Below are 12,549 nucleotides of genomic sequence, written 5' to 3'. Positions count from 1 at the left end.
ATATTGAATTAATATTTATTGAATTATATTATTGAATTAATATAATATTGAATTAATATTTTATGTACCGCTTATCCTCAGTAGGATCGCGGGCGTGCTGGTGCCCATCCAAGCTGTCTTAGGGCGAGAGGCGAGGTACATACACCCTGAACTGGTGGTTAATATGTATATATTATAGTCACTGATGCTGTAGTGGTACATACGACTGACTTTGGTGCGAGCAGCGTAGGTTCAGTTCCCACTCAGTGACTGTGTGAGTGTGAGTGCGAGTGGTTGTCCGTGTCTATATGTGCCCTGCAACTGACTGGCAACCAGTTCAGGGTGTAGTCCGCCTTTCGCCCAAAGTCAGCTGGGATAGGCTCCAGCTAACCAGGATAAGCGGTGTTGAAAATGGATGCATGGTATATATAATATACTGCATATATATATTTATTTATTCTCCCCGTGCCTGTGTGGGTTTTCTCCGGGTACTCCGGTTTCCTTCCACATCCCCAAAAAATACATGTTAGGTTGATTGAAGACTCTAAATTGCCCATAGGTGTGAATGGTTGTTGCACCCAAGCATGGCTACCTGTCAACATGGTTCATTTATCTTGATTGGACCTAGTTGAAGGTATTTGGAAACCATTTGGCCTTCAGGGTTGAGTGATCATTTGGAACTTTATTTTTGTTGTCATCCTTATTCCAGTCAAACCGTTTTGCATTACTTTTTCATTAATATTGAACTGCTCTGACTTTACATCAGACAAACGGCATACCCAAATTAAATGTCCTCAATGCTAAACCTCGATGAAGGGCTACACCTGAGATGAATATTTTATCCTAATTATGCTATTCTCATGCATTGACAAACACCAACACCTCAAAGGGATCTCGTCTGCTTGCAGTTTTCATTACCTTCTGGCATTTTTGCTATCTACCCATAATTTGTGTAGCACAGCAACATGTTCATCCATCCTCGTGCTTTCTTCAGCTCTAATGATATGACCATCCCTGCTGACTGTTGAGTGTGCCCTCCCAGTCCTGTATTTAGCCTATCATAAAACTGATAAGCTCAGTCTCTTCATGGCTCCGGTGTGGGCCTTCCTGTCGCCTCGGCTGCCATTCAGATGCCTTTGAGACTGCCTCTGGCTTTATGGTCTTCATAAATTCATCCACTTGATGAAATTAACATTATGGTGAACCCTACACTATGGGCTTTCTGTACCTGTTTTAGGGAGTCTTAAAGAACCACTATGTTGGAGGCTTCGAATGACAGTCTTCATGTGAACAGGCTACATTGTCTATTTTTGGCCATCCACTGTTTCCAGGACATGTTGGAAAACAACCTTTTAAAACATTCTGCATACATTTATACGTTCAATGAATTCACCCAACATTTGGCAAAATGTACAGTAGAGTGCTTTGAATTGGACAGTGACAAAATTACATATGTAAAGAAGCTGTTTTGTTTTTGCAAAAATAAGATATTGTCTTGTAATTTAATTGTCAGCCCATATGTATACACTTGCTATATATCCTTTTGACCAGACCTGTGAGTCTGACATCATAATGTTGAGACAAAGTGCGCTACATCCGCTATAAATATCCTCCTTGGGTCCCTTGAATGATGGTTTATATTTATAAATGATAAAGTTAAAGTTATTAGGGAGGTGTGAGGGAAATATTGAACTATCTTTGATTTCTGCAACTAAGGTTGTGATCACACTTGTCTGGGGCAATGTTTTCTTTTGTTTATTTTTAAAGATGCCAGTGTGAACAAAACAAATGTGTCCACCATCATTTGTTTTGTTCACACTGGCATTTTTATCGTCAAACCAAAGGCTAGGCAGTAAAAGAATTTAAAAAAATAAAATAAAAGACGCAATAAGTCACAATCTAATTGGGCCAGTTTTGTGTTGAAATATAATAAAATATTTTCCAGCACAGCCTCCTGCCCGATGATAGTTGGGATAGGGATTAATTTTCCTATTTTTATGTTTTATCTGTCCCCAGGTTTTATTGGAAAATGCTGGTGTATTTGGTAATGATTCATTTAATACATACTGTGGGGAGGTTGAAGTACAACCCCAATTCCAATGAAGTTGGGACGTTGTGTTAAACATAAATAAAATCAGAATACAATGATTTGCAAATCATGTTCAACCTATATTTAATAGAATACACTGCAAAGACAAGATATATAATGTTCAAACTGATCAACTTTATTATTTTTAGCAAATAATCATTAATTTAGAATTTTATGGCTGCAACGCGTTCCAAAAAAGCTGGGACAGGTGGCAAAAAAGACACCTGTTTGGAACACCCCACAGGTGAACAGGCTAATTGGGAACAGGTGGGTGCCATGATTGGGTATAAAAGGAGCTTCCCTGAATTGCTCAGTCATTCACAAGCAAAGATGGGACGAGGTTCACCTCTTTATGAACAAGTGCGTGAGAAAATAGTCTAACAGTTTAAGGACAATGTTCCTCAACGTACAATTGCAAGAAATTTAGGGATTTCATCATCTACGGTCCATAATATCATCAAAAGGTTCAGAGAATCTGGAGAAATCACTGTATGTAAGCGGCAATGCCAAAAACCAACATTGAATGCCCGTGACCTTCGATCCATCAGGCAGCGCTGCATCAAAAACCGACATCAATGTGTAAAGCATATCACCACACGGGCTCAGGAAAACTTCAGAAAAACAATGTCAGTAAATACAGTTTGGCGCTACATCCGTAAGTGCAATTTGAAACTCTACTATGCAAAGCAAAAGCCATTTATCAACAACACCCAGAAATGCCGCCGGCTTCTCTGGGCCCGAGCTCATCTAAGATGGACTGATGCAAAGTGGAAAAGTGTTCTGTGGTCCGACGAATCCATATTTCAAATTGTTTTTAGAAATTGTGGACGTCGTGTCCTCCGGGCCAAAGAGGAAAATAACTATCCAGACTGTTATGGACGTAAAGTTCAAAAGCCAGCATCTGTGATGGTATGGGGCTGTGTTAGTGCCAATGGCATGGGTAACTTACACATCTGTGAAGACACCATTAATGCTGAAAGGTACATACAGGTTTTGAAGAAAGGTATGCTGCCATCCAAGCGACGTCTTTTTCATGGACGCCCCTGCTTATTTCAGCATGACAATGCCAAACCACATTCTGCACGTTACAACAGCGTGGTTTCGTAGTAAAAGAGTGCAGGTACTAGACTGGCCTGCCAGCAGTCCAGACCTGTCTCCCATTGAAAATGTGTGGCGCATTATGAAGCGTAAAATACGACAACAGACTGTTGAACAGCTGCAGCTGTACATCAAGCAAGAATGGGAAAGAAGTCAACCTACAAAGCTTCAAAAATTAGTGTCCTCCGTTCCCAAACGTTTATTGAATGTTGTTAAAAGAAAAGGTGATGTAACACAGTGGTAAACATGACCCTGTCCCAGCTTTTTTGGAACCTGTTGCAGCCATAAAATTCTAAGTTAATGATTATTTGCTAAAAATAATAAAGTTTATCAGTTTGAACATTAAATATCTTGTCTTTGTAGTGTATTCAATTAAATATAGGTTGAACATGATTTGCAAATCATTCTATTCTGTTTTTATTTATGTTTAACACAACGTCCCAACTTCATTGGAATTGGGGTTGCACAATGTTGTTGTTTTTTTAATTGTTTTTTTAATAGTTTTTTTCCCACCTTCATTTGTCACTCTTGAGTACAGCAAAGCTTTATCTAAGTTAGCCATATAGAGAAAAACAAATGTTTCTTTTATAATACTTTTAATCATGCATTCATTTTCCGTACCGCTTATCCTCACTTGGGTCACGGGCGTGCTGGAGCCTATCCCAGCCGACTCTGGGCGAGAGGCGAGGTACACCCTGAACTGGTCGCCAGCCATTCACACTCACGGGAAATTTAGTGTCTTCAGTTAACATGACACGCATGTTTTTTGGGGTGTGGAAGGAAACCAGCGTACCCGGAGAAAACCCACGCAGGCACAGGGAGAACATGCAAACTCCACACCGGCGAGACCGGATTTGAACCCGGGTCCTCAGAGCTGTGAGGCAGATGTACTAACCAGTCTTCCGCCAAGCCGCCTATTTTTCATCAGTGGATAATAATCATATTAAAATATTATTACAAAAAATGTCCAACAAGAAATCTCTAGTTTGAGTCAAAGACAGTCGCAATTCAAAAGAGAAAGAAATGCCTGGAGTGAGCAACTATGAATAATGCATCAGAAGAGTGCCTGGTGTGTACACAACTCATTTGGATACACACAAACACACACACACACTGTATGTCATCAAAAGAAATTCAAGGGACACTGAGCAGCATTCAAATAGACAATGGTTTCTGTTTGACACACATATTTAAAAAAAAAAAAAAAAAGACATTCCATCATTCCAAATGGAAAATCCGTAGATATACACAGTTAAAGTAATTAAAAGGGAAGAAACAGTAAATGGAAACATTTACCTATGTTTTTTTTAATGCAATCATGTAATGTACTAAGTAGTGCATAAGCACTTGAGTGAGTAATCATATTACTAATCTAGTCATGCAAAATATGTAATCATCTGTTTGACCATCCATCCATCCATTTTCTTTATCGCTCATCCTGACTCGGGTCGCGGGCTGCTGGAGCCTATCCCAGCTATCTTCGGGCGGGAGGTGGGGTACACCCTGAACCCGTCGCCAGCCAAACGCAGGGCACATAGAAACAAACAACCATCCGCACTCACATTCACACCTACGGGCAATTTAGAGTTTTCAATGAACCTACCATGCATGTTTTTGGGATGTGGGAGGAAACCCACGCAGGCACGGGGGAGAACATGCAAAACTCCACACAGTCGGGGCCGGGATTTGAACCCCATTCCCCAGAACTGTGAGGCGGATATGCTAACCAGTCTTACACCAGTCTGACCAAACATGCATATTTTTATAAGTTGGAGGGAGCCAGTATACCCACAAAGCCCACGCAAGCACAAGCAGAACATGCGAACTCCACACAGGAGGGCCTGAGCTGAGATTCGAACCGAGGACCTCAGAACAGTGAGACAGACACGCTAACGGCCAGAGGTGGGACCAAGTCATTGCTTGGCAAGTCACAAGCACTATAAGTCTCAAGTCTTTGCTCTCAAGTCTCAAGTTGAGACATGCAAGTCCTGAGTCAAGCACTTCCAAGTCCTGCACTTCGAGTCATTTTACCAATAATAATATACCAATTATATATATATATATATATATATACATACACATACATACATATATACACACACACAATGTATCCCCTCCTGGAGCTGTCACCTTATTGTGGTGGAGGGGTTTGTGTGTCCCAGTGGTCCTAGGAGCTAAGCTGTCATTGAACCTTTATAAGAAAACAAGGGGACTGATCAACATTTTTGCACCTTCAAAGCCAATTGTCAAAGGGGGGGCTTAGTTTATTGCCCCTTCAAAACCACTTGATAGTAGGTTTTCACTTATTCTATGAAAATGCTTTTTCCGTATTACGGAAGCGTATTGTACGGAAGCGTATTGCATTCACTTGGATTAAAAAAAAAAAAATCCTGTTTTTCTGAGTCATTTTTTGGAGGGCTTTGTTTTTCTGACTATTTTTTTCTGTTTTTCTGACTAATTTTTTTTCCGCCTGTTTTTCTGACAATTATTTTCTGTTTTTCGGACAATTTTTTTTTCCACCTGTTTTTCTGACTATTTTTTTTCCTGTTTTTTGGACTATTTTTTTCCACCGTTTTTTCTGACTATTTTTTTCTGTTTTTCGGACAAATTTATTTTACACCTGTTTTTCTGACTATTTTTTTTCTGTTTTTCGGACTAATTTTTTTGCACCTGTTTTTCTGACTAATTTTTTTTCTGAGTTATCGGGACACACGAACTCACGCGAGAACCTGCGAACTGGAACTGGAAGTGACTCTTTGCGGACTCACTAATGGCGGATTACTGCTCGCACACCTTCAACCTGCCCATACGCGTTTACATTACCGCTTCAATTAAGGTAAGTCACATAATGAGTAACACACATTTTATAATACTCTTAATACTTTAGTTTTAGACTGCATACTATTCTAATGTAAGCCAATATTTACTATATGGTTTTACGTAGCAAGTAAGTAATAGACGAAGTCGAACGTCTCCTCGGCATGATTTCAGTAAGGTAACAGTTACTATATGTTTAGCTGATGCTGTTCATTGCTCGTCCTTGACTTGACAACGTGCTTTTCATCATAACGTTAGTATACAATAACATTACGCTTCCGTAAGTAGAACGAGACATTCGTTGTAACGTTAGTTTATATACTAAGTATACACTAACACTCCAGAGGCATAGTAACAGTGTTAATTGTTTAACATGGGGCACGTAAGCATGTAAACAACACAGAACGTTGCCAGTAGACTATTGAAATACTGTTAACAACAACAACAAAACTGATAAAAGCCCATATTGATCTGCTGAGTTTAGTCTTTTGCACTATTAGAGTGCCGTAATGTTATTGTTTTTGAATAACCAGTCAAGGCTTTCATTACACAAGGACACAACACAAATCAGTTTTGGTGGTGATTTGAGTAAGCACATTAAAATGTTTGCAAATGATTACACATATAGATGATGCCCTTTTCCTACATTTTTTCATTGCCAGCATTGCAATGGCTACATCCTCAACCCCTGGCCTCCCACAAGATGATGATGGTCTGTGGGAATTTCTACGCAACAGAGGTGTTCATGAGGAGAGTATTCAGAAAATTGAACAAGATCATGTAAGTCACAGGACATTTGTTCCTGCTGGTATGTATTAATTTTTAAATGATTTTCTCAACTATATTTTACATTCAAATAAATTTATGATTATACTTTTACCAATACATTTTAGACCAGGGGTGTCAAACATTCAGCCCGTAGGCCAAAACTTGACCGCTGGGGGGCTACAATTGGGTCCGCAGCGTGAATTTTAAAATGAAAAAATACAGACGACATTGTGGCGGTGGGGACTAAGTATAATTTTGAGAATTATTATGCTCATCTAAAAAAGGAGTTGTAATAATTCCTAGCTCTTCAGTAGTTGATTTATCTTAAAACTGAAATACTATACTGTATTTTTCAGTTCCAAATATCTGTGTCTTATAGTTTTTTTAAACTTGCAAAAAAAGGTGAACCTCTGTAAACTGTTGTAGACTTGACTCTTTATCTGGAGTGAACAAGATGTTTCACATGGAGGGTCATCAGGTTCTCTAAGATATGGTCTGAGCATTCTCTTTTAGAAACTTAGCTGTAAACTTAAATGTCTGATGTTATATAAGCGCACTCACATTATTGCCAGCTTCCAAATCTGTTTTTATTGTCTTACACTGTCCATTGTGTTATCATCTGCATTAGGCATTTGTAATTTGTTGTCCGAGAATTAAACACAGAAGTAAATATTCTTGGAGATAATAGTTTGTTTCATCATGTCTAATGTTTTCTTTTTTTTTTTTATAAATATAGATTGACAGCTCGATAATTGGAGAAATAGATGATGCTGCTTTGGCCTCTTACATTCCAGCCTATGGTGATAGGATTGCTACAAGGCGTTTCTCAGTGGAAAAACAGAGAAGAGGTGGAGATGATACAAAAAGACTTTCCTTATTCCAAAAACTTAGTAAGAAAATGAGCACAATGGGTAACAAAGCCTGTGATCATGGTTTTGAGGGAGAGAGAGCGAGAATACAGTGAAACCAACAAATGTGTACCTAAAAAATAATAAGCGAGCCTGGAAGACAACTCGAAAAATAGAATTAGGGTGGATACATGACAACAAACAAGTCAGAAAACGCAGCGGTGGAGGAACCAGAGTTCTGGATATTAACAAGAATGCCACTAAAACTGAGATCCTGTCTCAAGCAAAACAACTGGTTTTCCCGAATGAGAAGTCAACAATGGGAAAGTGGGAAGAGTTCAGTCATGACATCGTTAACTTTCAGGAAGCACAAGTTGATGAGGACGTAAGTGTGCGGGAGTGTTATGACACACACAAATTAGCTTTGTTAAGATTTTATTATTAAGACCCTTGCCGGTGGAGATGACCAAGAGGAAGGAGCTGACATACCGACAGATGAGCAACATGAAAACTCAACAGAATGTGGACAAAAGAAACAAACAATGGAAAAGGTGGAGCAGCTGACGAGGAAAAGACATAGCAGTGAAATAAGTCAAATACACACAACGGAAGATGATGAGCTGAGCACTGCAGCTGTTCAGATTATTGATCTTACGTCTTTGTGTAATACATCAGAGATCAGTTTTGGTCCTTTGACAGGGGGTCCATTTTTAGGTGATCTTGATGATACACTCTTACATGATCCAAACCTTGCAATAGAAGACGAACAACTAAACATCCCCACTTACACCTCAACTCCTAATGATGCTGAGACAGCTTTTGGTAGACCACCAAGTCCTTCCTTTGAACTTTTACATGTGACTGTGAAACTTCACCGAGTAACTCTCTTAGATGAACTTATAACCCAATTCAAGGATGAAGCAGTGATGACAAACTCTGTGAAATACAGCTTTATCGATGAAATGGGGGCAGATGCTGATGGTGTGTCTAGGGATGTATACGCTGCCTTCTGGACAGAATTCCTAGACTGTGCAGCAGCAGGTGCAGATGTGAGGGTGCCATCGCTCTCCCCGAAATGGCAAGAGGAAGAATGCAAATCTGTTGGCAGGATATTGGCCAAGGGACTGAATGACCATGGGTATTTTCCATTTCGGCTGGCACAAGCCTTTACGGCAGCCATCATATTTGGTGAACACTCCGTTTCATCTGATTTACTGTTTGACTCCCTGATGTTGTATCTTAGTCAATCTGAGCGTCATCTTTTGTCCACTGCTTTGCAAGAAGCTGTTATCGGCGATGATGAGGAAGAGTTTCTTGATCTTATGGATCGCATGGGAGTAAGAACAGTACCGACACAAGATAACTTGAGAGCTGTGCTTATCCAGGTTGCAGCATCCAAAATATGCATTGGATAATATTGCAGAGGTTGCAGGACCAACACTCAGGAAGTTTTTCCCTAATGTAGAGGATATGAAGAAGCTGTATGAGGACATTAAACCGACAACACGAAAGGTAATTAAAATGATAACAGCTTTTCCAGCTACTTCAGCAGAGAACCAAAGTTTGCGATTTTTACATCAGTACATAAGGGGATTGGATGAAATAAGTCTCCGGAAGCTGATGAGATTTCTGACCGGGTCAGATGTTATCTGTGTAAAAGAAATTCAAATCACTTTCACCTCTTTGGAAGGGCTAGCACGGCGGCCAATTGCCCATACTTGTGGCCCAACAGTGGAGCTGCCATCAACTTACAGTAGCTATCCTGAGCTTCGAGCTGAAATGGAGGCAATATTGTCCAGCAACACTCATGCAATGGACATAGCATAAGAGTAAGTGACTGATGTTCACATACACATTTTTCTGTTCCCCATTCAGCCAGCTATGATTGTTTAGACTGTGAATGTGGGCTATAGCATATAAGGAGAATATTTTGTTAGCTTAGGGTCTGTGTAAGTAATGCAAGAAACAATAACTCACCCAAGCACAGATTGATTGAAAATGTTCTTTCTACCCTTTCAACAATTCACTTTTGTTATCAGTCTAGGATGGATGGGAATGTTTGCACGTTAGAAACACCATTGTATTTTTGCTGTTATAATAGAATTTGAATCTCTACCTCATGTCAAATGTTAATACGACAGTGTTTGTGAGTCTGGTACAAGGTGGTTTGGGATTTTATGTTTGTTTTGCAAACAGATTATGTGTTACCTGTTTAGTCATGTAGTTCAAGAGTCCTGCTCTGTGAGACATGATATGTTTCAACCTGCAATCTTTAAATTGGACATGTTTCTTTTCCATGCTTGCATTGTTAAATGTTACGGGTATTAAATATGTGCAAACTCAAGTAAAGAACTTGCTATATTCAAATATATTCATAAGTATGCTTCATTTGCTGAAAGTTTAATGACAACTGCATTTTAACATAAATGTAGAGTGACATGGCATTCAAATACCTAAAAATACAGTAGTTGATCTGATCTGTTTATATGTTTGAGAGATGACATAATAAGCAAATACTAATAGTCACCAAATTTTGTTACGTCTAATTGTTTTGCTGCAGATTACACAGACAGCCAATTCACGAGAACACCGCCCCCCCCCCCCCCCAAAAAAAAGAAATCAGGAATGTATCATTCCTTAGTGCTATAATAAACAAAAACTAAGTATCAAAAAAGAAAAAGGTTTCACTGCTCAGTATCAGCAGATATTGTGTAAGAGCTACATTTGACATTAAGCATACACAATGATGAACACAATGAACCCAAGATTCCCCATGTTTTTTCATGCATACATTGGACGTTTGCTTTTCTGGAATAGAAAGAAGATATACGAGGCACAACGTGGAGATGTCCATTTGGAGCAAATTCACAGTAATTTACTGTTTTAATACCCTTTACAGTTAAATTCATGGTGCGTAACCCTCATTTTTGGAGGGTTACATGATCCTGTCATTTGATCCTGTAGAGCAGGTTGTGTTCATGAAATCTGCGCTCGTATGTAAGCACGTAAGAACATGTAAAGCTCGATGGCTTCCTCTGGAGAGGTGGGTGGATGAAGACTGTTTTCTGCCATGGCGAGACAACAAATGTCAAACACTGTATCATCACAGGGGTACGGTCCTCTCTGAAGGCATTCTCCTCTTCAGATCTCTATCTTTTCCCGAGATACCTCTTTCAAGTACTCTCTGGCTCCAAAAAGTTCGGGTAAGGTGTACATCATCACTGGGCGCCCACCTGGAGATGCAGCATTTCTGCATGGGCGAATTCTGTGAGTGTTCCAGAGGTGAACAACTTCCTGTAGTTCTCGCTAAAGAAAAATCGTGATAAAATCAGTTTGCACATTTTATACACCAACTGCAGTACATATGTTGCACTTAACTAGCCAATGTGTAGTACAAATCGGCTCCAATTTAAACATCTGCGCAATAGTAGTCTTAACTGTATTAATTAAAACATCAAGATACCGACATAAACATTTTATTCCATTTTACAATTTTCATTTAAGTAATTATAATATATTATGCTGACAATACTGTCTGATTAAGGTTTTGAATATAGCCTACAAAGAGTGAGCTCTTGACACTCATTTCTAAGTATTAGTACCACACCAAAACTAACCCACAGGGTGGTATTCTACTTCTTTTTGTGAAGTACAATATGGAAGTAGGTAGACAATTGGCAGGAGGGGGGTTGCAGTTCTTACCTCTATTATTTCAAGACATGTGAACTGAATGATACTTTTGTCCAGGAAGTCACCAGAAAAGAAGTCTGAGTCTTTTAAATCATGGAACAGGTTCATCCAAAACTTTGCATGTTGCCTCCTTAAAAAGCCCCACCAGTTCTCTATTCTTTGGTTGTGATTGCTCGATCCATACAGATAACATCTGTGCGAAAAGTTGTCCTGATGGTCGTGCCTCAAGAACATCTGCATTTGCTCAATAAAGCAGTTCTCGGTGCCAAGGTCCGAACGAATTCGGGCTGAAGTCCCATTCCTTGATGACACCTCATTAATAAAGTATCCAGCAATTATCTTAGGATCACTGTTTGTCGAGTAAGCATGTAGCCATATCACCATTCGTGAAAAACCATCTATTGCACCATTGATACAGATCCCATATGGTTTGAGTTTGTCATAAGAGTCTACATGCCACAAAAAGTTTGGGCCAGGATTGTGGTACATACGCCGGCGAAGCCGATTCCGGCGCCTCAGTTGCACACCGTGCGGGTCCAGTATTTTCATCAGTCTCCTGATCGTCTCTTGAGTCACCACGTAGCCAGCCTGAATGCATTTTAAATGCATCATCTTGTGTCCATGGAGCATACCATATCTGTCCAACTGATTCTGGACAAACATTGCTGTATCGAGCAGATCTGAATGAGCTTTCCTCCTGAACAAACGCAAAGTCCGCAGGTGCCTGCGTAATGTCGACAAACTAATAACAATACCATCTATGTGACTCAAAGACAGGAGTATCTCCCAGTGTCTTAAACCCATATCAAAATAAAACTTGATCAAACTGAATAAGCCGGTCATGTTGCTTACTACGGATTCCGCAAAGAGTCACTTGTAGTTCGCAGGTTCTCGCGTGAGTTCGATGTGTCCCGATAACTCAGAAAAAAAATTAGTCAGAAAAACAGGTGGGAAAAAAATTTGTCCGAAAAACAGAAAAAAATAGTCAGAAAAACAGGTGGAAAAGATTTTTGCCCGAAAAACAGAAATAAATAGTCAGAAAAACAGGTGGAAAAAATTAGTCCGAAAAACAGAAAAAAAAAATAGTCAGAAAAACAGGCGGGAATAAAAATTAGTCAGAAAAACAGAAAAAAATAGTCAGAAAAACAGGCAGAAAAAAAATTAGTCCGAAAAACAGAAAAAAATAGTCAGAAAAACAAAGCCCTCCAAAAAATTACTCAGAAAAACAGGATTATTTTTTTTTTTTATCCAAGTGAATGC

General features: G+C 39.4%; 1 long non-coding RNA gene across 1 annotated transcript; it reads left to right on the top strand.

Moving 5' to 3' along the window:
- The first annotated feature begins 5,458 nt into the window (after positions 1-5,458).
- On the top strand, positions 5,459-9,966 carry LOC133471155 (uncharacterized). The gene is made up of 3 exons (XR_009786137.1): positions 5,459-6,002; positions 6,646-6,791; positions 7,488-9,966. It is a non-coding gene; the product is annotated as an uncharacterized LOC133471155 (long non-coding RNA).
- The last annotated feature ends 2,583 nt before the right edge of the window (positions 9,967-12,549 follow it).

Source organism: Phyllopteryx taeniolatus, chromosome 2 (genome assembly GCF_024500385.1).
Source record: "Phyllopteryx taeniolatus isolate TA_2022b chromosome 2, UOR_Ptae_1.2, whole genome shotgun sequence".
NCBI classification, from domain to species: Eukaryota; Metazoa; Chordata; class Actinopteri; order Syngnathiformes; family Syngnathidae; genus Phyllopteryx; species Phyllopteryx taeniolatus.
The sequence above is the reverse complement of the archived record's forward strand: the minus strand, read 5'-3'. Positions and strand labels throughout refer to the sequence as shown.